General features: G+C 41.7%; 1 protein-coding gene across 10 annotated transcripts in view; it reads right to left on the reverse strand.

The window, feature by feature from the left end:
* The window catches only part of PRORP (protein only RNase P catalytic subunit), an 88742-nt gene that overhangs the window by 19102 nt on the left and 41823 nt on the right, over positions 1-27817 (reverse strand). Inside the window, exon 6 of one of the 10 annotated variants that reach the window (XR_003999979.1) lies at positions 10087-10172. The exons of the other annotated variants lie outside the window; for them this stretch is intronic. The gene's annotated coding sequence lies outside the window, so the exon portion shown is untranslated. The remainder of the gene's footprint in view (positions 1-10086; positions 10173-27817) is intronic. 10 annotated transcript variants of the gene reach the window in all.

Below are 27817 nucleotides of genomic sequence, written 5' to 3' on the forward strand. Positions count from 1 at the left end.
TGGTTTAAAGCAGGGTTAGGCAACCTCTGGTACGGGTGCCGAAGGTGGCACACAAGCTGATTTTCAGTGGCACTCAGACTGCCTGGGTCCTGGCCACCGGTCTGGGGGGCTCTGCATTTTAATTTAATTTTAAATGAAGCTTCTTAAACATTTTAAAAACCTTATTTACCTTACATACAACAGTATTTTAGTTATATATTGTAGACTTATAAAAAGAGACTTTCTAAAAATGTTAACATGTATTACCAGCATGCGAAACCTTAAATTAGAGTGAATAAATGAAGATTTGGCACACCACTTCTGAAAGGTTGCCGATTCCTGGTTTAAAGACTTCAAGGTGCGGAGAATCTTCCAACAAGTGACCTGTGCCCCATGCTGCAGAAGAAGGTGAAAAACCCCCAGGGCTTCTGCCAATCTGCCCTGGAGGAAAATTTCTTCCCGACCCCAAATATGGCGATCAGCTAAACTCTGAGCATGTGGGCAAGACTCACCAGCCAGACCCCTAGGAAAGAATTCTCTGTAGTAACTCAGATCCCACCCCATCTAACATCCCATCACAAGCCACTGGGCATATTTACCACTAGTAGTCAAAGATGAATTAATTGCCAAAATTAGGCTATCCCATCATACCATCCCCTCCATAAACTTATCAAGCTTAGTCTTGAAGACAGATGTCTTTTGCCCACACTGCTCCCCTTGGAAGGCTGTTCCACAACTTCACTCCTCTGATGGTTAGAAACCTTCATCTAATTTCAAGTCTAAACTTCCTAGTGTCCAGTTTGTATCCATTTGTTCTTGTGTCCATACTGGTACTGAGCTTAAATAATTCCTCTCTCTCCCTGCTATTTATCCCTCTGATATATTTATAGAGAGCAATCATATCTCCCGTCAGCCTTCTTTTGGTTAGGCTAAACAAGCCAAGCTCTTTGAGTCTCCTTTCATAAGACAGGTTTTCCATTCCTCGGATCATCCTAGTAGCCCTTCTCTGTACCTGTTCCAGTTTGAATTCATCCTTCTTAAACATGGGAGACCAGAACTGCACACAGTATTCCAGATGAGGTCTCACCAGTGCCTGGTATAACGGCACTAAAACCTCCTTATCTCTACTAGAAATACCTCGCCTGATGCATCCCAAGACCACATTAGCTTTTTTCACAGACATATCACATTGGCGGCTCATAGTCATCCTGTGATCAACCAATACTCCAAGGTCCTTCTCCTCCTCTGTTGCTTCCAACTGATGTGTCCCCAATGTATATCTAAAATTCTTATTATTAATCCCTAAGTGCATGACCTTGCACTTTTCACTATTAAATTTCATCCTATTACTATTACTCCAGTTTATAAGGTCATCCAGATGTTCCTGTATGATATCCCAGTCCTTCTCTGTATTGCCACTATTAAGTTCTTTCTCTAGGAGAAGCAGGATTGCACACATGCATTTATTCAATGTGCATTGCTCCAGCTAACATACCAGGATACAGAGTCAGAGCTACTGAAAATGAGCAGGAAACAGCATATGGGATTCTGGTTCATGTATGCAGTCATTTTTTCCCTCTAGTGGCCAACTCCTAATGACAACAGCAGCCTACAATTTACCCACAAGTAAAAGAGCTCTTCTATGGTTCAAGTGGTAGAGGCCTCAGTTTTTGGTGGAGAGGTCCTAGATTCTGACAACTGCAGTATTTATAGCGATGCAGCCAGGGTTAATTACATATGCCAAAAAAACAAAAAAATCCCCAAAATCCATGATTTATAAATCTTTTTAAAACATTTTTTCTAAACCAGATCTGTTCAAACATATCAAAGGCATTAATCCTCTTTGAGGACATAATCCAGGAGAAGTTGACAAATAAAAAGGTGAGGGGGGCACTGAGTTTTCTGAGCACAAATAATACATCTGCAAAAAGCTGAAATGGTAATTTAACCTTTAAAAATATTGCAATAAGATTTTTATATTTTTAAGTCACTTTTCTGTTGAGAACAAGTATGAACAATTTCAGAACAAAAGGTATTTTTTCATATATTATCAGTGCCTGAAAATAAGGACTTAGAAGGGTAGTGTAGTCATAACTCTGGACACTGTAACGAGGGATCAAATGTAACAGTGAAGTCAGTAAGAGCAGAGTGTGTTCAGTACATTTAAGGATGAGACCCTAATTCATTAAGCCTCACAACACCCCTATGGAGGAAGTAAATAATCATATCCCCATTTTACAGAGGTTTATAATGAGACAGAGAAGTTGGATGACTCATACCATGAGTTAGCAGAAGAGGTGACAGAATCCTTAAATCCTGACTTTCAATCATCTGCTCTTATCACTACATCACACACTGTACAGTGTGTCATATTTTCAAAGGTCTGGCTCTTTACATAAAAACCTTCCTCCTCTGGACATTATTCAGAATGCTTGTCAGGTGGGAATTCCCTACATACTTCTCCAGGAAAGCATGATGTGTAATGACTCAGCCAAACGTGGCTCACCTGTTTGATAGGTGTAGCTCAAACAAATAAAAGTCACCACAAAAGGAAGACAGCTTTGCTGTTAATAATTCACGTCAGATGGCTTCTAAACATTCTGGCAGGCCTTAGTAATTCTGGCATACAAAAGCAGAAATAAATTCCTTCAGATATTCTGACCATGGCTAACAGTCGATAACTTGTGTGTTGTCATAGGGCAGTGGTATAATGCTACTGTTGTGGAAATTGATAAAAAAGACTGCTGCGGTGATCCCAGCCATTGGTGGCATTACTGAGGCCTGACCTATGCTACAAAGTTAGGTCGACATAAGTCGCCTTGCGTCAATCTGTTTGTGTGTGTGTTTACACTTAAATTTGTCTCTGGCTGATGTATATGCCCTGTTACATGATACATGGTTGATATAGTGTGAGTGTGGACGCTGCATGACCCATGTTGACCCTAACAGCTTAACCCGTAACCCTCCAGCAGCTGTCCCATAATGCCCCATTCCCTGTGACAGTGACCACACTGGTCATAATTGTCTGTTTACTGCTCAGGGGTCACAGAGACCAGAGGCACACCCCTCTTTAAAGCCTTCCATATGTTTTTGAAATGCCTCTTCCCGATTGCCCAATTTTATGAGCATGCCTACCAGCTCACCCTTGTTGTGTGCAACTGCCCAACTGACTTATGTTGCCTCCATGCACATAGAGAAGTACTAGACATAATCCTGCCTGGAGTAAACAGGAAGTATTGGATCTCCTGGGCCTGTGGGGAGAAGAGGCTGTGCAGGCACAGCTCTGGATCAGCTGTAGAAAGATGGACATCTATGGGCAGATTGCACCGGGGATGCAGGCAAAGAGCATGACAGGGATCAGAAGCAGTGCTGCATGACAGTGAAGGAACTTTGCCAGGGATACCACAAGGCAAGAGTGCGCAACGATAGATCTGGTGCTGCACTGCAGACCTAGCACTTCTACAACAAGCTACATATCATACTTGGCAGAGACCCAACCAGCACCCCACAGGTCACTGTGGATAGGTTGGAGAAGCCCGAGACAGAGACCCTTGCTGTGAACTGCGAGGAGGAGAAGGAAGAAAGATGCGGCAGAGGACTCCAGCCATGCCATGAGCTAAGACCTGTTTGAGACTCCTTCAGAGTCTAGCCTGTCCCACCAGGAGAGTGTGGTTGAGCCTGATGAAGAGGAAGAAACTCAAATAAATGTGTGCATACGGTTTTCCTTATGTTTAAATTTAAAGATGGTACTTGATCCATTCCCAAGTTAACAAGACCAGAGTATCAACTTTTCATTGTTTTACTCATATGAGAAGAGGTAGTGGTACAAGAAACAGAGGCAGAGTTGGCATCTGCTTTTCATTTCCCTGTTAATGTTAGGCGGAGGGCCACATGGAGCACTTTGTTTATGTGCATAGGGATGCCCCTTTTATCCTCCAGAGAGATCTTGATGAAACTTTCATGGAAATACTTTGCAATCCTCTCCCAAAAGTTTCTATGGATGGCTGCCTTATTTCTGTCTCCATGGTAGAACAGTTTCCCATGCCACTCTGTGATGAGTTTGACTGGCACCATTGTAGTAAAGTGGCCAGTGGCATATAGGCCTGGGCAGCTTCTGGATGTCGGTAGCAGCTGTATTCTCTGTGCTTTTGTCACCCTCAGAAGTGAAAATATCAGCTAAAATCACCATTGCTTGGTGAAAACAATGCTAACATTCAGTGTCATTGCCTTATATTCAATGGAATAGGGATTTTATAGCTTTTATAGGTAAAAATTTTATAGCTTCATACAACAGAAAATCCTCCCCCCCTTGCTCCTGGCAGGCCATACTCACCAGGGCTGCAGCTGGAGAACAATACTGTGCAGAGGCACTCCAAAACTGAAGTATCAATAAGCATTTCTTATTAAAAGTGTTTGGGAATAAGGGAAGGGAGTTTTGAAATTTATCTTTCTCTTTCCGTTGTGACTGTAAATTCAGTGGCACACCTGTCTGGTTTTAGCAGCTTCTGGCAGGCTGCTTGCAGGGGTGCCTCTTCATGCTCAGAGAACGCCTGACCCTGATGAAGATGAGAAAGAAGAGGACAAGAGAGGCCATATTCTGAGAGATCCTCCAACCTACTGCTGCATCAGACTGAACAAAGGGCTTGGAGGGCCTCCCCAATAGGACCAAAAGGATGCAGAAGGAAAAAAGAGGGCAGAAGAAAGGCCAAGGAGTCCCAGCAGGACAAGGAGTGGGAAATGCACCAGGACATAATGGAGTCTTCTCAGGCAGCAAATCCAAATGGTGCAGACTCTTGTTGACCTACAGGCCCAAAAATTCCAGACTTTCCACCCTTTTCAGTTCTTGAAGAACTCCATGGTCACTGCTTATTACACATACTACACGACACCACCGGCATCCTTACACCCACTACTCCACGCAGGGGGACAGTGAGGAAAACCACAGTTGATGTACGTGTAGCCACAATAGATTACATTTATTTACTCATGTGGTCACATATTTATTTCCTTTTTAATTCTAAAATTTTCACCTTGTTAACTTATGTTTAAAATGTGTTTTAACATTGCCTGTGTGGTTTTTTGCGTGTTGATCTTCTGCATTGTTTTCCCACTCAGTGAAGTTTATTTTTGGAGAATCAAATTATCTTTATGAGTTCACAACAAATATTGTAGAATGCATAGCAGTAGTGAAAGCAAACAGTACTTTAAATGCACACCAATCATCACAGAATACATAGCTTTAGGAAAACAACCAGTTCTGTTTATAAGTGTACTGGAAGCACACACAGTTTTTAGTGGCACGTGAAGTGCCAAGCTCAGAGAACACTCCAACCACTCTACTGCAATTGACATTAAAGTGCTCTTTCAAAGCCTCCCTCAACCACATCGCTCCACGTTGGGCTCTTGTAATGTCCCTTGTGTCTGGATGGTCAAACTCGGCAGACAGCCACTCCACCTCCACCCTGGCATCAGCTTTTCCCCTTTTTCCTCACCGATATTATGCAGGACAACTATTATTATAGGCAGCTATAACCACTGGAATGTTTTTCTCACTGAGACCCAATCTAGTGAGCAAACAATGCCAGCATCCCTTCAATCTATCAAAAGTATATTCAACTGTCCTTCTGTACCTACTGAGCTAGCAGCTGAATTTTTCCTTGGTGCTGTCAAGGTATAAGATTTCATGAGGCAGGGAGCAAAGAGTAGGCTGGGTCCCTCTGTCCCACTACTGACATTTCAGCATCACCAATGGTAGTTTGATGGATGTGAAAGAAAGTCCCTGCTTGCAGCTTTCTGAACAGTCTGTGTTCTAAAAGATGCAAATGTGATGGGTTGTAACAACTGGGCCAACGGGGGGCAAAAATGTCCCAAAAGGCATTGTGCCAAATGGTGGCATGTGGCATACTGATATATCTATCCATGGTGCACCACACTTGACATTGATACAAACACTCCTGGTGAGTACATGCAGCATTGACACAAGCAGCCAAGTATGCACATATTCAAGTGATATACAAACTTTGGAGCTGTGTGGCAACAAAACTTGTATCAACCAAAGTTTGTAGTGTAGACATGGCCTAAGTTTTACTGTGAGGCTGGGAGTGAAAACACGGCATGTTGTGGATACATTCACTTCACTTTTTAGTATTATTTGTTTTTGTTTTAATTTACAATGAGTAGAAGGTGTTCAATAAGACAGATTGTATACCTTGTCTCCATGATCAAATATAGACTTAACTGGGGGCAGGGGAGAGATATGGTAGTGTTCCCCCACCACAATCAGTTAGGAATTTGGGGTGCTGCCCTTAAATTTAAACAACATGAGAGGGTCTGATGGAGCTAGCTGACTCTACATATATGGTAGTTCCATGGTAGCAGATTCAGTTTATTAAAACACTGTAGTTCCCAACATGGTCAGCACACTTGAATTTTGCAGCATAGACTGGACTGCAACTGTGACAGAACCCTATCAAAGTCCAAGGTAATCATGTGATTCAGTAACACAGTTAAAACATGACTTTGTTACATCTACATTGCAAGTCTGAACAATATATCAAGCATGTTGGAGGACCACCTTGTGATTTTTCCAAGTTGAAGCACAAAGGGACTGAAACTGTGATAGGACCCTATTAAAGGGAGTCATTACAAGTAAAGAGTTTGCTTTAACTTTGAACTTTGTATCAGAATTTTAAGCATTATGTAAAGTTGTTTAGTTTTTATTTCTTTCACCCATTGTTAAGGCTAGGCTCTGTTTTATTACCCACCCATTTTCCATCATCCTTTTTATTTTATTGATTTCATTAGGAATGCTTGTGAAAATAAAAAACTTTACAGACCCTTGTGTGGCCAACATAAATAGAAAATCATAGGTGCCACTCAATCACAGATTATGATTTTAGTATTGGAATGATTTCCAGACTTTTTGGCACAGGGTGAAAATGATCAAGTCATCCTTGCCTTTTGGTGAATCTGGAATCTCAAGAACTTTGGGGGATTTTTTTTTGAATGTTTATTAGGGCTGGTGTCATGTTGCTCTGACTTCCTTAAGCCAATTTGGATGGGGAAGAGAAGGCCAAGGGATGGGCTTTGATTAATCTATTTTCAATAAAAGAATCAATCCTAATTCATATTTAAAGGAAGAACTGGAATGGGTTAAAAAATGTTGTGTTAAACCTACATATCAGTGCTGAATGAACCCACTGTCTAGGCTTAATTCAGGAATAGGTTTTAACTTTGTTGGGGGGGGGGGGAGAAAGTATTTTTCCCTGGATGAAAATTAACTGTGCTTCCAAGTTTGCTAAAAACATCCTGAGTGCATCATTACAAAGATGGAAAATAGTGTGCATAGACAGCACAGTGATGGGTGCACTGTATGGAGAAAGAAATAAAATCAGTACTTGTATAAAACTTCCAGTATTAATGAGGTCACAGAACAATGCATTCTGAGGCACCTTCTGACACTCTGGAAATGCAGCAGACTTTTGTGGTGAGGGGATTACTTTTTCAATGAAAGGTAAGACTGAACACTTATTTCTGTGCTAACTGCCTCTACCATGCTGAAAACTGTGCAGTAGGGGCATTTATCACAGAAGTCTAAGATTAGCTCAAAATTCATCAAACCTCTGCAGTTCACCTTTAAAGGCCTGATCCTGTTTTCACTAAATTTAAATTAAAATTTTTCTATTGACTTCAATTGAAAGTGAAACCTGCTCGCCATGTTCCTGAAACAGTGCTGAATACAGTTTGTCCTGGTCTATGCCTGCAGTTCAGCTATGTTCTGCAGAGGTCAGCGGCACCTGTTGCCAATACCTATTGACAACAACAGGTAAATTTTCCCAACATAGACAAACCTAGAGAGCTACCTCAGCCCACCTTACTTTGTCAACTAACTCTGGCTGCACCTTCCTTATCTCTCGTCAGAACCCTCTACCTAGCTATCTTAGGTTTTAGAACTGCCCCCCATCACTGTAGCATCGGAGAGCCTTCCATGTAAAATCAACAGCAATAGCAAAGTCCCAAATGATTTTATGGACTCTCTGGCATTGCTTCTTTTTTGGAATAAAACTGCTTAGTGTAGGGGTTTTTATTTTTAAAATTTTTATTAATTTACTAATAATTCTATTATTAGCTAAAAAAAAAAAGGGGGAAAAGGGGGAATCACATCCAAAAGAAGCTTCAGGTTTGCAATTATTTTTGCTACACGTGAAGACAAATGCTAAATTAGACACCAAACTCAAGTTTCTATCAAGCTGGCACTATAGGCTTTGGTAACATAAAGCCTGAGCTCCTCTGGTTTGAAGGGTTCTACTGAACGCCTTTCCTTTGATCCTTCCGATTCAGGGAATTTAGCATATAATTCAAATGTGTACAGAGTTTTTGTAATTGGATTTTTTGGGAAACAGTAGCAATATTAGAATACAACACTGACCAATATACTTCCACCTTCTCTATGAGTTGACTTAAGCTATGAGACAGCAGGAGTGAGTTTTCCACATGTGATGTATGAAGGTCAGGAACTATCTAACCAAAAAATCATAATTATCCTTCTCCCAGAAAGAGATGTTCTTTTAGAAAATTAGACATTTAAAAAAGCAAATATTTAATCTAAGCATTTGTTATATTATTATTATTATTATTATTATTTATAGTACTCAGAAGCATGCTAGGCTTTCAGAATGTTACAACAGTTCAAGCAACATATGACTAAAGAACATTATTTAGTTGCACAACTCCTGTGAATAGTCTTTCTGAAATCTCAGCTGCAGTCAGTTAAACACATTCCTCAATCCACAAAAAAAAAAGCTGTAAATTCTTTGAGATGTGATCCCTATCTGTATTCCACAGGTGGGCACGCATGCACACATGCGCCCGAGTCTGGAAATTCTTCAAAGCAGTGTCCATTGGCCCACACATGCATCATAGATCTCCTTGGGCTCCTGCTCAAAGATATGAGTCAGTGAGAATTGATATCTCTCTAGTTCCTCTTCTTATTGCAATCTCACAAGATCCAAAGCAGAGGAGATAGAGGGTGAGTAGTAGAATATAGATAGGGACCACACATCTCAAAGAACTGTTCTATATGAAGCCAGTCAGGATCTGGTGTAGCATGCCTCCACAATGTCACCAGCATCTCTTTTCACACCATGCGCACTGTACCTCTTTATATCCCAAATGAACAGAAAGCTCTCCCAATATTGCTCCAGGGTACCCAAGGATTGTTGCTCCCAGGATGATGCTCTTCTGCTGTCCTGGACAAACAATCTCAGATATGCCTTTCCTCCCGTTCCTATGCTTCCACAACTCATAAGGAAGGTACGTCGACACCGAGCCAAGGTCATTCTCCTAGCACCCAAGCAGTTCTGGTTCATAGAACTTCTAACAATGTCTGTCCATCTCCCACTCAGGATCCACCCATTCCCAGACTTCTTAACCCAGGAGACGGGGGAAAATCAAGCACCCCAATCTGGACTCACTCCACCTCACATCCTGGTGTTTGTATGGGTATCAGAAGTAGAACGCTCATGCTCAGCAGCCCTCATTCAGGCTATCCTTAACCAAAGTAAAGAAGATTCTACTGGAACCTGCCATCTGGGCAAATGGAGATGCCTTTCAGCCTGGACACAACTCCACCGACATTTTCCAGGTGCTGCAAGCATCCCAATTGTCCTAAACGAGCTCCTTTTCCTGGAGATCTCAGGTCTTTCTGTTGTTGCAAATACACCTACCAGTGATTAGTGCCTTCTTCCTTCTGGTAGAAGAATGTTCCATTTTTATTCATCCAGCTACTGTACTATTTATGAAAGGCCTAATCAGGATCTTCCCACCAGCAATCAAACCTACATGTCAATGGAACCTTAATCATCACCTGTCAAAACTCACAGGTCAGCCTTTCGAACCCATGGCAACATGTTCCATGACCCACCTATTCGTGAAGGTGGCATTCTTAATGGCTATCACTGTAGCAAGAAGGGTCAGTGAGTTTGAAGAAATCATGGCAGACCCTCCTTTACACAGTTTTTCACAAAGAAAAGGTTTCTTTCTGACTACACCTCAAGTTGTTCCCCAGGATTGTTTCTGAGTTTCACATCAATCAAAGTATACATTTACCTGTATTCTTTCTGGAACCCCACGCTTCCACTGAAGACAAGAGAATTCACTTCCTCAATGTCCAGTGTGCCTTGACATTCTACGTTCTGAAAACCAAACCCATTAGAAAATCACTGAGACTTTTGATTGTTGCAACGAAGAGATCTTATGGTCAAGCCGTATCCCAGAGGATTTCTAAATGGGTCTCAGGATGCATCCTTGAGTGCTACAAGGTAGCAAAAATCCCTTCTCCTGGGAGAGTCACAGCTCACTACACATGAGCAAAGGCTGCCTCCACAGCATTCCTATATGGCATTCCAGTGCATGTCATCTGTAAGGCAGCCACCTGGAGTTCTATCCAGATCTTCATGACACACTATGCTTTAGTTCATGCCTTGGCTGCGGATGCAGTGGTGGGTTCTGCAGCATTTCAGACATCTTTTCTACAAGCTTCCTCACACCTATCACCAATCGGAGCACTCTTGCCAATCATATACATGTGGAATACACATAGGGACCATCACTCAAAGAAGAAATGGAGGTTACTTATTGTAACTGTAAGTTCCAGAGCATCGGCCTCCGTGACAACATCACACAGAGTGGAACAAATCCTGCCCTCACCTATCTGCCCTGTGTCACCCTACTGACTTTAATGGGGCTGCGTGGACCATAGATCAGGGCAGATACTGGGTGAGAAAGAAGTATTGACCCTCACCCCCAGATGGGATATGGAAAAGAAACAGCACAAATTCCTTTTTTAGAAAAGCAGTAAAAATGGTTCTGAATAAGATACTCATTGCTACAGTAGAACCTGGATTCCTAAACTCTCAGTACACTATTTGGAAGTACAAGAAGAATTTAGGAACACCCGCACAGTAAAGACCAAATCCTGTTCCCACTGAAGTAAGCCAGTGATAGAACTCTGAGGCGATATTTGTAGATAAGAAGTTCTTCTAACAGAAGCAGAACACATTAATTATATCCCTCAACCAAGTAATTAAAAATAAATTAAAAACATGCCTCACACACCTTGGGTGCGGTAATTATTAACCTGTCATTTCTGTAGTACATAATGCAAACTTGAAAGGAGAGCTATATCTTGTAATTTCCCAGTACACTGTGTATCTCCAGACAATTAGCTGGCACATGTTTCAAAAACGTTTTCTAAACTAGCTATAAAATGACATAGAGATGATTCACAGATTGCCTGGGGTTAAAGCTGATTTTTGGGGCCTTTTTGAACTGAAAGACTTGTTTTAATTAAAGAGGGTGAGGGACTCTGAACTGCTATCAGTCTCCTCTGCTGCAGATGAAGCACAGACCAGACCAGTTTCTTGTGATGAGGTCTAATAACACGTTGCCAACATTTGTACCTCTTTCCACCTAACAAAGGGAATTTCATGGTATTTTCCCTAATCAAAACTAGCCAGCACTAGCCAGAATGGTCATCCAGACCCTTTCCATCCTTTACAGATAAAGGACATCAGTTAGGGAAATGCAACATAATAAAGGGGCATAAATAAATACAATTCACTAAGCTTAAAATTGTGTCTTTCCCTGTTCCTCCACTTCATTCTTTTTTTTTTTTGCTTCTTCCTGCTCATATTCTCTTTGTTCATCTCCATATCAGTTTATTTTTCTCATCTGTGCACTGCTTTCTATTTTATTACTGTCTCTCCTTTTCTTTCTTTGAAAAACTGCACCTTCTTTCTTCTCATTGTCTGTCTTTTATATTCACTCCCTTGTTTTCTATTGCTCATAGCTAGGGCCCTACCAAATTAATGGCTGTGAAAAACATGCCATGGACCATGAAATCTGGTTTCCCCCGTGAAATCTGGCTATTGTAAAGGAAGCCAGATTTCACCAAGCTGGACAGCTGGAGAGCAGCAGCTGCTGGCCAGGAGCCCACTTCTGAAGGCAGCACCACCACCAGCAGCAGCACAAAAGTAGTGAGGGTGGCATTATACGGGGGGAGGTTATAACTTTTGGGGGTAGGGCAGGGCCGGCTTTACAGATGGGCGAGTGGGCAACCATCCAGGGCACCGTGGTCAGGGAGGTGCCTTGGTTACTCCCACACACACAGCCAGCCCAATGCCCCTTTAATTCCTGCCCCGGGGGAGGGCTGGGGGCCCCCAGTTGGGATCTCCTATTGTGCACTGGGCTCCATCTGCTAATCCCAGATGGGTTGGGGAGAGACAGGACTTCCACTTCGCCTGCATGGGCCACTCCTGGGGACAGGTGAGACCCACCTCCGAGATCTATCCCTGGCTGCAGAAAGCTCCGTGGCTGCTGACTGGGAGCTCAGCTCTGAAGGCACGACCGCCACCAGTGGCCACGCAGAAGTAAGGATAGCATGGTATGGTATTGCCACTTTACTTCTGTGCTGCTCCTGGTAGCAGCACTGCCATCAGAACTGGATGCCTGGCCAGCAGCTGCCCAGTTCTGAAGGCAGCAGCACAGAAGTAAGGGTGACCATACTGTAACCTCCTACAATAGCCTTGCAAACCCCGCCCCCCTCACCAACACCATTTTAGGTCGAGACACCCTCCACTCCCCCATTACAACACCATGAAATTTCAGATTTAAATATCTGAAACTGTGACATTTACTATTTTTTAATCCTACTACCATGAAATTTACCAAAATGGACCATGAATTTGGTAGGGTCCTAATATAGTATTTTGCTCTTTTCTGTGTTACATCAGCTCCTCCCACTGAGTTCCCTACTCTTGACTGTGAAACAGTTAACAATGTTGACATTTGAGTCACCATCATTGGGATTCAGAGTTATCATCCAACCGATGATACTTACTCTTCCCATCCCTATTGCTTCTGCCCGCTTCTTTCCAGATTTAGTAAAACAACCACTCATCAGGTTAAATTTAGAAGGTTTTTGTTGCACTGTCATAATTGTTAGAAAGTTAATTTCAGGGAAAAGCTTTTTGGTTCTGCACATATTGATTGGTTTTGGTTCAATCCTATCCCTCCAATTAAAGTTGAAAAGCAGAGAAGCGATTAGGAAACGAATTACAAAAGTTACTAAAAGTTGCTAAAACTGCACATATAGGAAAAACAGACTTTTAGCGACAAGGTCTGCCATGCAGTGCAGGGAGCAGATTGTTGCTCAAAGATTAGTGTTTGCCACTTTCTGAAATGAATGCGGTTTTTGACAGCAACGAACTAGGAAATAACTCAACAAAAAGGAAAATTAGGTGACCATCCTGACATACTCATTTATTCCAAACTGGATCAATTTTAGACTGACATTTTAAAATCCTGTGAAGAGTATTTATTGTCTGTGACAGTTCCTTGAAAACAAGACTGAAAATTTGTCACAGCAGTCTTTTCGGGAACAAAAGCATAGCTTTATTGAAATGCTGCCTTTTCTCAAACACTGTAAGAGCAGACATTTAAAAGTTATTCTAGACATACTATATGAGTGCCTAAAAAAGTCACCCTCTTAACATATTCAACTAAATCTTCACTAACAACAGGAAGAAGCAGAAAAACCTGAACCTTTCTCTTCCTGAAAAACTAGCTTTTCCCTAAGAGTTCAATCTATAAGCCAACACCATAAATTAAACAAACAGGGTTTCCCCGCCTAACATGGAAACAGAGAAGGGAAATTCAATACTTAAGAAGTTACTAATCCTGAATCACCTTGTTTTCTTTATTAGGATTATAAAACCCAAAGGGCCCATTTACCCAAGAACAACTATTTCAGGGGCACAGCAGTCCCTCCAGAGTTAAGATATGGTTCTGTACTGCAGCACAGATAAACCCAACCATCTTTTAACTTACTCCGCGAGCTATCTTACAGCCTCAGACACAGCTGGGCTGTAACTGTTACAGATTGGGAAGTAGGTGGTTTGGCCTAGTAGTTAGAGCAAGAGTCAGGTATAGTAGGCGGAGCAGGCATTTCAGGTTGGGGAGTAAGGCCTAGGGTCAGCACTAGCATCAACTGCAGATTATCAGAGCCTGGGGCCAAGACAGAGTCACAACCAGGAATCAAAGTTGATGGTCGGAGCTGGGATCAGATACCAAATGCCATAGCCAAAGGTCAAGTCGGAGTCAGAAGCCAGGACTGGTAACTGATCGTTGGAAGTGAGGCGTAAATTCAGGAACAGGAGGAAAGCAGGAACATGGTGGGAACAAGAATGAACAGAGGGGTGAGGTAAAAGCCAGGAATGGAGCAGAAACCACGAACAGTGTTGAGTGCAGGAGGCAGGCACAAGTAGGGTCCAATGCAGCCACAACAGGAAATGATCTAGTTGCTCAGACAACTTCCAGTGCTGCTTCTGGCTTAAATAACATAGTTGAACCAACTGGTGGAGCCAAGCAATCATCCAATCAGGGCTCCCAAGGGTGGTGCCTCGATTGAGGTTGTAGTCAGACTAGCTTCTTGGCCCACGAAGTTTCAGCAGACATTGGATGGATGCCAGGATGCAATGGCTATCTGGGAACTAATGAGCCTGGGTTCAAAACTTGGCACATATCAGTAACATGAATTGCTGATCATTGAAACATTGTTAACTTTCATCTGTACTGCATGACAGAACATAACAATTGCCATACTGGATCAGATCCAAGGTTCATCTAGTCCAGTATCCTGTCTTTGACATTGGCCAGTACAAAATGCTTCAGAGTAAGGTACAAGAACTCTTCAGCAGGCAGATGTGGAATAATCTGCTCCCCACATTAGGTAACATCCTGACCTTTAATAGTTTGATAGAAGCAAGAGGTTTAATATCCCTGTCAAAAATGTTATCATCCATTAATTATAATTACTCTGGATATTCTAAATATCTCCTGTCTGTATGTTCCATTCTATGCATCCGAAGAAGTGAGCTGTAGCCCATGAAAGCTTATGCTGAAATAAATTTGTTAGTCTCTAAGGTGCCACAAATACTCCTGTTCTTTTTGTGGATATTCTTGTTATCCATATAAATGTCCAGTCCCTTTTTGAATCTTGCTAAATTCTTGGCTTCAGTGATTTCTACAGTTTAATTACAGCGTGTACAGGGAAAAAAATCTTTTATTCAGTTTTCAATTTGCCACCTTTTAATTTCATTAAATTTTCATGTGCCCTTGTTCTTGAGTTACAAAAAGAGGAGACCAGAAGTTCCTGAGCTATTTTATCTATACCATTCATTATATACTTTTATCATATCCCCTCTTATCCATCTCCCTTCTACGGTAAACAATCCCAGTCTTTTCAATGTCTTCGTATGAACCATGTTTTAACTGTCAGAGGAACAGTGTTGTAACCAAGTCCCCAGACATTACGGTTTCCATTAGTGTACATGGCCTAATAGCTGTTGTTATATAATTTGCAAAAAGAACACCAAGTTCTCAATAAAACTTATGGTGCATACTAATAACATTTGGATGTTTGCCTTTTTGCAGATCTCTCCTGAGCACTTCTGATTTATACGATCTAGACCTTTGCAGAAGTGCTATACCAGGGGTTGGCAACCTCTGGCACGCAGCTCGCCAGGGTAAGCACCCAGGCGGGTCAAGCCAGTTTGTTTACCTGCCGTGTCGGCAGGTTTGGTTGATCGTGGCTCACCGTTCCAGGCCAATGTGGGAGGCGGGAAGCTGCGGCCAGGACATCCCTTGGCCCGTGGCACTTCCCGCTGCCCCCATTGGCCTGGGACAACGAACCGCAGCCAGGGGGAGCTGCAATCGGCCGAACCTGCCAACGCAGCAAGTAAACAAACTGGCCCAGCCTGCCAGAGTGCTTACCCTGGCGAGCCGCGTGCCAGAGGTTGCCGACCCCTGTGCTATACAGAGTTAACGTATCAATCCTCCTTTTCATGGAGATGGACTGGATGATACAATACACCTTTTACGTCCCTAACATTTGAGTCTGTATCAAAAGGATAGCAAGTAGGCGAAGTCCAAGGAACACATGCTGTGTTGACCAAAAGCTTCCATTCACCAATTCTACCCTTTGTTCTCATTCCCAGATTCTTCAGCACTTCTTGTTTATTCTGTATGTTCTTACTGTTCCCTATGTGTAGGGCCCTACCTAATTCATGGCCATCTAAAATGCGTCACGGACCATGAAATCTGGTCTCCCCCATGAAATCTGGTCTTTTGTGTACTTTTACCATACATTATACAAATTTCACCAGAGTTTCTCAAACTGGGGATCCTGACCCAAAAGGGGGTTATGGGAGATTACAAGGTTATCGTAGGGGGGGTCGAATTGCCTAAGTTCTGTGGTGTCTTCAGAGCTGGGTGGCCAGAGAATGGTGGCTGCTGGCCAGGCACCCAGTGCTGAAGGCATCACTCTGCCAGCAGCAGCACAGAAGTAACGGTGGTAATACCATATCATTTCACCCTTACTTCTGCACTGCTGCCTTAAGAGCTGGGCGGTCAGAGAGTGGTGGCTCCTGGCTGAGGACCCAGCTATGAAGGCAGCAGCACAGAAGTGATGGTGTCAATACCATACCATGCCATCCTTACTTCTGCGCTGCTGCTGGTGACGGCTCTGCCTTCAGAGCTGGGCTCCCAGCCAGCAGCCACCGCTCTGTGGTTGCCCAGCTCTGAAGGCAGTGCCGCCGTCAGCAGCAGCGCAGAAGTAAGGCCGGCAATACCAGGACCCCCATACAATAACCTTGCGCCCTCCTGCCCCCGTCTCCTTTTGGATCAGGACCCCTACAGTTACAACACAGTGAAATTTCAGATTTAAATATCTGAAATCATGACATTTATTATTTTTAAAATCCTATGACTGTGAAATTGACCAAAATGGACCGTAAATTTGGTAGGGTCCTACATTTGTGATACTTGGCACCAATTAGTAAGCACTTCAAATACTTCACCTTTGTGCTTCCCTTTATAGGGTGTCATTTCACAGAACATGATCAGCTCCAGGAGGCCTGGTGAAATGAGTTATGTAAAAATGAAAAGGTGTAAGGATTTGCAGTTACTTTTCCTATAGCACAGAGAAGCTAAGCTGCATTTATCAGAGCCACAGATTGTAAATGGAAGTATCTTCCCATCAGCACTGTCACCATTTTTGGTGACTTCATTCTCTCTGATTGGTTTCAATTTGTTAACAATTTATCTGCCTATTATCTCTCAATTTAGGTCCATTCTTGTTTGTATGTCACACATCTCAGGCAATGTAAGTTCGCAAACTTATACAACTTTATTGCAGCAGGTGCACAGTAGCACATACTAGAGTTAAGGTTTCAAGAGAGTTTCCAGTATCACTTTCCATTTTGGAAAGAATGTAAAAGACTAGTTGTTATAGGGAAAGATTTGTGAACCAGATACAGCTGTGCCAGTATCACAACTTATTAATGGGTCACAAATTACAATTAAACACTGAAATTCCAAGATGTGGGCTGGATCTTGAGGGGGAGTTATGAAAGTAAAATCACAAGCATGTGATCTTTTCTACAGATTAGAAAGAACTTTGTGCAGGCCAGTAGTTAGATTTGTAAGACTGAAACTGACGGTTTAAAAGATATCAATATTTTAGCTCTCTCAACTGGCCTACGCATACATCTGCACAGTGTCACCCTCTCTGTCTGATAGTAAGTGGCTTTTTCCTCTCATCCATTTTGTGGTTGAAAAAAGTCCCAGAAGGTACTTTTATTTTTTGTGGAAAGGTGCCATCTAAACTAGAAAGATGACCATTATTGCAGGCATTGGCATGATGCAACCAGAGGGCATTTCAAAGTTCTTTAAACTTCAACTTCCACTGAGACATCCTACATTCAAATAAACTTTGAGTTATGAAAAAACTCCACAGCCCAGACGTACTACCTCTATTAAAGCTACAGCTTAAGGGACAATTTAATTCTGATCTAAGTAGTACTGTACTGGAATCAAAGCAAACAGATCAGTGAATTTATCATTAACTCACAGTATAAAGTCAGATTGCAAAATGCAAGAGACATTTATTACACAACTTTCCCTCTTTGCTATTCATTTTGGCTGCCCATGCATCCAATGTTTAATATGTAGATACACAAAGACTCCCTCTAAAAATAAATTCTTCATCACAACAACCATTGTTCTTTTTATGGTTTGGCATCGCCCCTGGCTGTATATAGTCCTGAAAAATTAAGTAAGCAGAATCAAAGAATTATCAGTTTATAACATCTAGCATATCTAGATAACATACTATCACGACTAGTAGTTTTTAAAAATGGAGTTCTATTTTTATTGAAAAACGAAAACTAATTACTGTAAAAGATAAACTGTTTCATAGGAAACTTTACATCTTTGGAAAAACTTGATTACATACCAAGTATTGTTCTCTCATGTACATGGGAAGCATTTCTTACTCATTTTGTGAATATACTGGTAAGAGTTTTCCAATCCTTTACATAAATAAATGCATTAACAAAGATTATACAAGATCTATGCAATTCTCCTTATGTTCATGCAGAAAACTGATAGACTTGCTGTATATCATTGACATACGTATTAGGGAACAGAGAAAAGGAAATATGATCCCCCTTGCCTAGAGAGAAGTAAATGGATGCAAGTTTTGGTACAAAGGGATCATATGAAATGGAAGAATAGCTAAGAGATTTCTTAGGATATTACTGTGCAGTCACAACCAGGTCCCTCTGCACCCCACGCATACCAAGTGCTAGTATGTGAAAAAAGGAGCTGAGGCTTTCACCATGGATGGCTGGGGCCAGGATTAAGGTAATAGCCACTATAAGTAACATATCATCCTTTCAAAACAGCATCAGATCTGACACAAATTCCATCACAAGTTAACACTGACTGCATATCAGCATTATTTAGTATAGGCCAGTGCATCTTAGAGCATTTCTCAAATGTGGCCACCATAGCTGGGCTGTGATGGCCAGGAGGGCTAAGTAGAGACTCCTCCCTATCCCTCTTGCTCCTAGATGCACCACCCTGGTGTTGATTGCTGGGGCCAGCAGCAGGGGATGGGCCCTGCCCCCCTCTGGAGTCACCTGGGACACAACACTGTAGGAGCAGGCAGCCATTGAGTTACTCACCTTCCCAGAGGTGATGGGGCTCAGGCGTTGGGCTTCAGCTCTGGGGTGGTGGGGCAGCAGGCTCTCACTACAGGGCTTTGGGTGCCAGCCCTGGGCTCTGGCTGCACAGTGGCAAGCCCCACGCGCTGGCCACATGGCTTTAGGCTCCATCCCTGGACCACGTCCTCTGGCTGTGGGGCTTTGGGCTCTGGCCATGGGGCTTCAGGCTCTGGCCTGCCACTGCCTCCCCCAGCCCTCCATCCAGGGCTTAATTTGTCAGGCTTGCCATGGCTGATTAAGTCTGCTGTGAAAAGTGATACTTGTATGTTTGTTAATATCACTTTTCACAACAGAGTTACTAGCTAGCAATAAATAAATTACAATAATTTGGACTATGTAAATGCATATTTATTTGGTTTCCTAAAGCTAGTTAAGTAAAGTATGAGAGCAGCCACAAGGAAGAGTTGGTGGCCACACTCTGAGGCCTCCAAAAAATTTGTCCTGAGAACCCACATCCCATTCCTCTATTGTGCAATGCTACTGGTTCACACTACTACACTACTAATAACATTTGCAGCTATTATCTATGCCTGGAAATCCTTTCCAAGGACCTGACAGTCTGAGCACCACTGGCAGAGGAGGAGCCCACCGGTAGAGGAGTTTGATGGATTTTCCCTTTCCCCTATTCATTTTTCCAGGGAAGGAAGATTTTCCATTTTCCCATAACAACATAGCTCAGACTATTGAAAGAGCAATACCCAAGTGAAAGTCACCTAGAAATATGTACAGTTTGAGAAGTATTTTGCATTAGCCATTTAGATCACATGAATGCTAATTCAGCAGCTAATGAGTAGCATTCAATTTTAGAAAACATATTTGCCTCATTACTGATAATTTTAGGTGTGGGGAAAGGGGTAGGGAGGGAGCATGTGGAAATTGTGAGAAATGCAATCAAATTACTGAAGTGAAAAGTTGCTGGGATGGAAAGCAGAAATCCCTCCCGCTACAGCAACTATGCTTCTAAAAAGCCCTTCAGGGATGCCCAACCAACAGAAAAGTCTTTTAGTCTATGATGTCTGAAAGTCTGAAGCTGAACTAAAAATATACGTGTCAACCACAAACTAAAATGTCAAAAAAAAAAAAATCTTTAACGCCTTCCTTTTAAAGCTACAGCTCCTGGACATTTAGTTCCCTCAGCTGCTGCTCCCTCACTGAGGCAAAAATCACTTAGCGCAAAAAGGCTTTGAAACATGGAAAAGTTACCTATTTTGTAACTCTTGAATTATAGTCTCCATTCACTTCTCAGTGAACAGAGGTCAACATAACAAAAAAGTCACTTCCACAACTGGCACCTTGAGGGCAATTTCAGCAAACTGCCTAAGGACTGCACAGGCACAGAAACTGAGGTACTGTTTGCAAACAAAAGCTATACTGCATTAACTATACCAGCAAAATTAAAGAAATACAAGCTCTTCTAGCTTGGACACTGTTACATTGGTATAAAAACATTTTATCCTGGTATAGCAATTCCCATAATGGAAGTGGTATAAGCTATTCCCATATAAGGCACTTTTATACCAGTATAAAGTGTCCATGCTATTGGGTTGTACTGGTATAGCTACTTTGGTTAAAAAAAATACATACCCTTAACCAACATAATTATATCACTACAAAAACTATGTGTAGGCCAAGCTTAAACTACTCATTCTATACTGCTTGTTCTATGGAGAAAAGACAGCAGTCTTTAGAACGGTCAGTGTGGAATCTTTCAGGAATGTGAGGTTCCCATTTAAATTATTTTAAAACATTAAAATGCTGCCGTAAAGACAAGAACAATGGGTGACTAGGTAAAGAAATAATCAGGATTATACGAGGATATAAATACCACAGAACTGTTTACCTTCTTCATAAAATGAGTTGACAAGAGAATAATTCAGGTTGCTGTATCAAATATATATCAGAATGATCTGGGAATTTTTCTGAAAGGGCGGGAGGGAGGTTAAAATCTATGAGAACTTTATGCCTTTTTGTTCTTGTTTGTACAGTGCCTAACACAAGGGGTCCTAGTCCTAGGCGCTACGGTAATACAAATAATAATAATAGTTCCTATTGTTCCTTTAATTGCAAGCAGAATAGACAAAAATCAGGTGGATCTGAAACAGGAATGGTGCCACCTTGACAGCACTGTTCCCTTCTTTCTCTTGCTCTAAAATCCTCTCTGCAGAGGAATGGGCTCTGAATATCTTGAGGAGATGGGAAATGGGAATAGCTATCCTCTGTGGTCTTGTTCCCCCACCAAACCTGTAAGATTCTAGCAGGTAAATACTGACTCTATTGGTGCTAACTTGGCCCTTTCTCTCCTGTACACAGTGAAACTCTTCTCAGGAAGGATTTCAGGAACAGTGGAGGACACCCTAGTAGCACAACTCCTGAAGAAGTTGTGCTGTCAAGGGGCAAGGAGGAGGAGGGAGCCAGAGCAAAGGCACAGGGAAAGTAGTGAAGGTAGGCTTGGCTGCTGTTGATCTCAGGATTCTCTGGTTTGGGGAGCAGAACCTCTGATTATTTCCATGGGGGAGGACATGGGGGAGGGTGGAGAGGAGAGAGACAGACAGACATACTGGGCTAACCATGCCCCAGCCCCTACCCCCACAAAAAAAAAAGGGAAAGAAACTCACTGAGTGGACGCTGACGGAGTTTCTTGTCCCAGATGCAGAAGGGGGAAGATACAGAACAAATGTGAATAAATTTCTAACCACAATGAATAAATTTCTCTACTGTGCCCTTGTCTGACTTTTGACTTAATGACTGAGAGGGTGGTAGCTCTTTGTATCAACCCAGCATTTCTTTTAGATGTTGCAAGGCCACATTTGACAACTTTTTTGTCACAGGAAATTCCTATTTTTATAGAATCTACTTCCATCACATTCTAGAAACATGATCAGTTCAGCATAAAATAATATGAGATAGTTCGTGAGTGGGAGGATGGAATCTGGACACAGGAAAAGGGGAGAAGGGCAGGCAAGTGAAGTGTGTGGGTACATGCCTGTCTGAGATAATGTCTCGTGTCACCAGTAACAAAACTTCTTTTGAGTTTCTAAAAATAATAGATGATAATTCCTTAACACAGAAAGTCCTGCTCCTAACACAGAGTAACTCATTGGACCTTATTTTGACAGAGAAAGAAAAATTAACTACTGACTTAAGAATAAGCAGCTGTCTAGGTACCAGCGATCATGGTCTGGTTACATTTACTTTGTGCAAAAAGAAGATGGCATTAACCAGTAATATGTATATTTGGAACTTCAAAAGGGCCAATTTTCCAAAGCTTAAAGCAATTGCCAGCATAATTAACTGGGATATAAATTTAAATTTGGAAGTGTTAAATTAAATTGGGAATTTTGTTCAAGGACACTCTACTGGAGGTACAAAAAGCCACAATTCCAGAGACATGAAAAAGTTATGCTTGTCAAGAAGAAATTCTGGTTAAAAGGATGCGGCAATAAAATGTTAAAAAAAACAATATATAAGGATAAAAAATGTAGAAGTAAATGAATATAAGTTCCAAGTTAAAAAATGTAGGTGACTGATGAGGGAAACCAAACGATCAATGAAATATGAATGGCTAATATGGCGAAAGACAGTACAAAGCCATTTTTAATCACATTAAGAACAACAACAAATAATCCATAATCAGATATAGGTCCATTGCTAAATGTAGATGGTAAAATCATAAATAGTGATATAGAAAAGGCAAAAATGTTCAATAGATATTTCTGTCATGTATTTGGAATGCAGCATAAAAATGTACCCATCCCACAGGATGATGTGGATGGAATAGAAAGTTTACCATCTGTAACAAAGAATGATGTCAGGCAGCATCTACTAAAATTAAATATTTTCAAGTCAACAGGCCTGGATAACTTACATCCAATAGTCTGAAAGGAACTAAAGAGCTCTCTATAACCACTAATGTCAATTTGTAACAAATCTTGGAAAACGAGAGAAATTTCAAAGAATTGAAGGACTGCTCGTGTATTTCCAATATTTCAAAAGGGTAAATGGGATGACCCATGGAGCTATAGACAAGTTAACCTAACATCAGGCCCAGGCAAAAGAATACAATGGTCAATGCAGGACATCAACAAAGAATTAGAAACTAAACAAATAATTAATTCCAAACAGCATGAAATGTAGATCTTGTTAGACAAACCTGTTGTCTTTTTTTGACAAGATTACAGGGCTCGTTGATAAAGGCAACTGTTGATAGAGTATATTTGGATTTCTTAAAAGGCATCTGACTTAGTACCACATGACATTTTGATTAAAATTGTATTATATGAAATTAAGAGAGCACAAGTCAGATGAATTAAAAACTGGCTCAGACAGATCCCAAAGTGTAGTTGTTATTGGGAAGATATCAAAGAGTGGGGCTGTTTCTAGCAGGTCCTTGTCCAACACTATATTTAATATATTTATCAATGATCTAGACAGTAATATAAAATCTTTGCTAGTAAATTTGCAGATGACACCAAGATTGGTGGAGTAATAAATAATGACAGGTTACTGTTACAGTGATCTGAATCACCTGATTAAATTGTCACATTCCAACAAAATGTATTTTAATATAGCCAAATGATAGGTAATATACCCGAGAACCAAGAATATAAGTTATACCTACAGGATGGGAGATTCTTCTTGGAAAGTAGTGACTCACAGAAGGATTTAGGGTCATCATAGATAATCACCTCAACATAAGTTGTCAGTGCAGTGCTGTGGCAACAAGGCGTAATATGACCCCTGCATGTATAAAAAGGAGAACATTGAGTAGAAGCAGGGACTTGATCTTATAGACTCATAGACTCTAGGACTGGAAGGGACCTCGAGAGGTCATCAAGTCCAGTCCTCTGCCCTCATGGCAGGACCAAATACTGTCTAGACCATCCCTAATAGACATTTATCTAACCTACTCTTAAATATTTCCAGAGATGGAGATTCCACAACTTCCCTAGGCAATCTATTCCAGTGTTTAACTACCCTGACAGTTAGGAACTTTTTCCTAATGTCCAACCTAAATCTCCCTTGCTGCAGTTTAAGCCCATCTTGCCTCTGTGAACATCATTAGTAAGACCAATACAAGAATACTGTGTCCAGTTCTTGTGTGCACACTTAAAGAAGGATTTGGGAATGATGGAGAGAGTTCTATTAACAGAAGGCCACAAAAATGATTCAGGGACTGGAAAACAAACCTTATGATGTAAGATATCAGGAGATCAATCTACTCAGCTTATCAAAGAGAAGATTGAGAGGTGACTTGATCACAGTGTATAAGCACTTACACATGGAAGAGAGATCTGATAGCAGGTGGGTTTTCAACCTTGTAGACAAAGTCATAACAAGATCCAATGGTTGGAAGTTCAAGTTAGACAAATTCAACCTTGAAGTAATACGCAATTTCCTAGTGGTGAAGGTAACTGAACACTGAAATGGCTTACCAGGGAGGTGGTGGACTCAACCATGAACTGGAGTCTTTACTGAGATTCAGTATCTTTTAAAAGCTATGCCTTCTGGGGGAAAAAATCTACAGCCTGTGTGGAGGAGGTTGCGATGGATGGTCACTGTGGTCCTTCCTGGCCTTGGAGTCTGAGAGTACCTCTGATCATCCCATCCTCAGTGTACCACGGGGAGAGGAGAACTGGTGGCATTGCCCTCAGTATGCTCAATACACTTGAAGCTCTGTATTAAGACAATGAATATAGTCAAATCTCACACTTCAGGTTTTCAGCTGGTCACCAGCAGGGTTCAGGAAAATTTTTTCTCTGATGCACAATTGGCCAAATGTATTCTGGGTTGTTGTTGTTGTGCGGTGTGTGGATTTCTGTTTTTGTTTTGTCACCTTTCTCTGAAGCATCAGAGATTGGCCACAGCTGGAGATGGGACACCAGACAGGGTGGACTAATGCTCAGAGGTGGTACAGTGAACCCTCTTTCTAGATGCCTGGTTGATGTATCTTACTCAGATGTTCAGGGTCAAAATGATCACCAGTTTTGGGGCCAGGAAGGAATTCTCTGCCAGGTCACACTGACAGGGTCCTTGGGGAGTGGTCTGACTTCCTCTGTAGCATGGGGCAAGGATTACCTGCTAGAATCATCTGGGTATATTTCACCTACTCAATTCCCTGCCATTGCAGGGGCCTCAGGCATTGGTGGCACCTCCATCTCACCTGTTCTCTCCCTGTGGCACACAACAGCTTAGTTTCCCGAGGTCTGAAATGTTTTAATCTGACTAAAGTTACTGGGCTCAATATAGGGGTATCCAGGTGAAATTAATGGCCTGTGACATAGAGGATGTCAGACTGCATGATCCAAGGGAAGATGTAGTCCTGGCTAGAAGTAAACCAAAATAGGTGTTGTTAGAATAACAGCACTAGGTATTAGCTAACCAAGTAAGGACATTTCTAGCCTGAGAGGATGGTACAGGAACACACAAGTTTTCTCAAGTAACTATGTAAACAAATTTCTGACAGACGGTACAAGGACACACAGACCCTTAATAAGTTAAGGATGGAATGACAGGATAATGGACAAGGATGTTTTGTTCAAACTAACAGGTATAGGGAGGATAGTTAACATATGGAATGGAATATGTAAGTTGTTTGTATCAATGGATAAAAGGAGGGTGGAAGGAGAGCTTCTTTGTACCGGCCCAGAGGACAGCATTGTTAGAATACAGATATTCAGGCCTGCCTGTAAAAGCCTGTACTTTAAGCACTTAGGTGTATTTTTTTTTAAATCAATTAGCTAATTCTAGAGGCATAAAAACAAAGAATCAAAATCCGTCCGCCTGTCTTTGGGCCTTCTCTCACTAGGATAGTTAAGGCCTTGTTCTTTCTTAGATTAAGGTCTTTGGCTAAGCAGCAGGGGCAGCCACAAGGGAGGAAGCGTATGGTCACATCCTCACATTCCAAAACATTCAAAACATTTAAATAAGGTAGAATTGGGCTGTTAGGAAGATGATCCTGTCCTGATAGTGCCCATCACTACCAGATAAAGAAACAGATCTTAAGATGGTTAAAGAAAACGTAGTTTGACAGCATCCTGTCCGGCAAGAAATCATTTATTCATGGTTGTGGTTGTGAAACCCTCATTTCTATATTCTTTTATCTTGAGGGCCCACATTTTTCTATTGTTAATCTCTGTCTGGTTCTCTAATTGTTAATCTGCCTGGTGTATAATTAATTTTGCAAGATGTAAGTTAATTAGGGTAGTGGGATATAATTGGTTAGAGAATTATGTTATAATATGTTAGGATTGATTATTTAAATTGCAATAAAATGATTGGTTAATGTATAGCTGAGAATATTACTATACAAACTGGGGTCAAACAGGAAGTGGGGGGAAGGGAAATTGGAATCATGTTTGCTAAGGTGGGGGGGGAACGGAACAGGGACAAAGGCTAGACCCTGCGGCGTCAGAGCTAGGAAGTGGGACATGGGGTAAACACTTTGCGGCGTCAGAGCTGAGAAGTTGGACACAGAGTAAATGCTCTGAGGCATCAGAGCTGGGAACGGAACACTGAGGAACAGATTCTATCGGCATATAGGGATAAGCCTGACTGGTGTGAAGGGCTTTGGAATATGCTTGCTTGGAAACTAACCCCAATAAACATTGCACTGTCTGCACTTCGGACTTCTGGTCTTCTGCTTTCTGTCTATATGACAAGAAACAGGGGAGAGGGTGAAGGGAAAGCCCTTTAACAAGCATTATGTTATGTTGATTGAGCCATTACCTTGTCGTGGGCATACACGTGTTAGTGGTGCACCTGTAACCACTGAGCCAGGGCACTAGTATAGTGTTTTGTGGACCTTCACTTTATGCTGGAGCTGAATACTCCAAAAACCAGCAGCACAAATTGGAATAACACTGCAGCATTAGCAACATTCCACAGCATTAACAACAGGATGTTTATGGGTGGCTGAGCTGAGACCTTCAGTACATCCGTAAACCAGAAATGTCTCGGCCAGTTGTCCGCAATAAAAATGACTCAAGCTCTGTCTTGATGGATTTTGCATAAAAGCTGTAGTATTAAAGGAATGGGAGGGAAGGCATATCTCAGGTAACACTGCTCTACAGCCAAAATGCTTCTGAAATAAATGTAGTCCAACTTTACTAATTCTGGGTCACTGAGAACAAAAATGATGCTTAAAATTGTTGCTTGACTCTAGTTTTCAAGACATGCTATTGGGTCAGTATATACGACCCTTGACTTGGGAATGGCGGAGAATAAGTGAGTTATAAAGGGAAGGGATCTCAATTTAAACCAGAAATGACTAAAATACATCTTAGACTGGATCTATGAATAAATTTATGACTGGGTTTGGACAGTACTTGCTTTTTAGGCAAAACAATGAATGATGCAATCTGAAGCTGGTATTGCGTCATACATGATATGAATTGCATCATGTTATTCCTAGAAGTCATGGATGATGCAATCATAACGAAGCTTACATCACTTTGCTGAATAAATTGCCCTATATCAGCTCTAGAAATCATACAGTGTCGTGCTCTCTTATTTGTCAGTGTTTGATTTTGCAAAGGGACACATTTCTGTTTAGCCAAAGTGAGCAGAGATGCCTCGTACTTGTGTGAACAGTGCAGATAACTTCTGCTATGTTTGTGGTGAAGTGACTTTTGCATCACAAAAGCGCAGTATAACCACCATGGTTAAGAAAGCCTATCGCCTTTATTTTGGCTGCAAAATTGGAGATCAGGACAAGA

Source organism: Gopherus evgoodei, chromosome 4 (genome assembly GCF_007399415.2).
Source record: "Gopherus evgoodei ecotype Sinaloan lineage chromosome 4, rGopEvg1_v1.p, whole genome shotgun sequence".
Lineage (NCBI taxonomy): Eukaryota > Metazoa > Chordata > Testudines > Testudinidae > Gopherus > Gopherus evgoodei.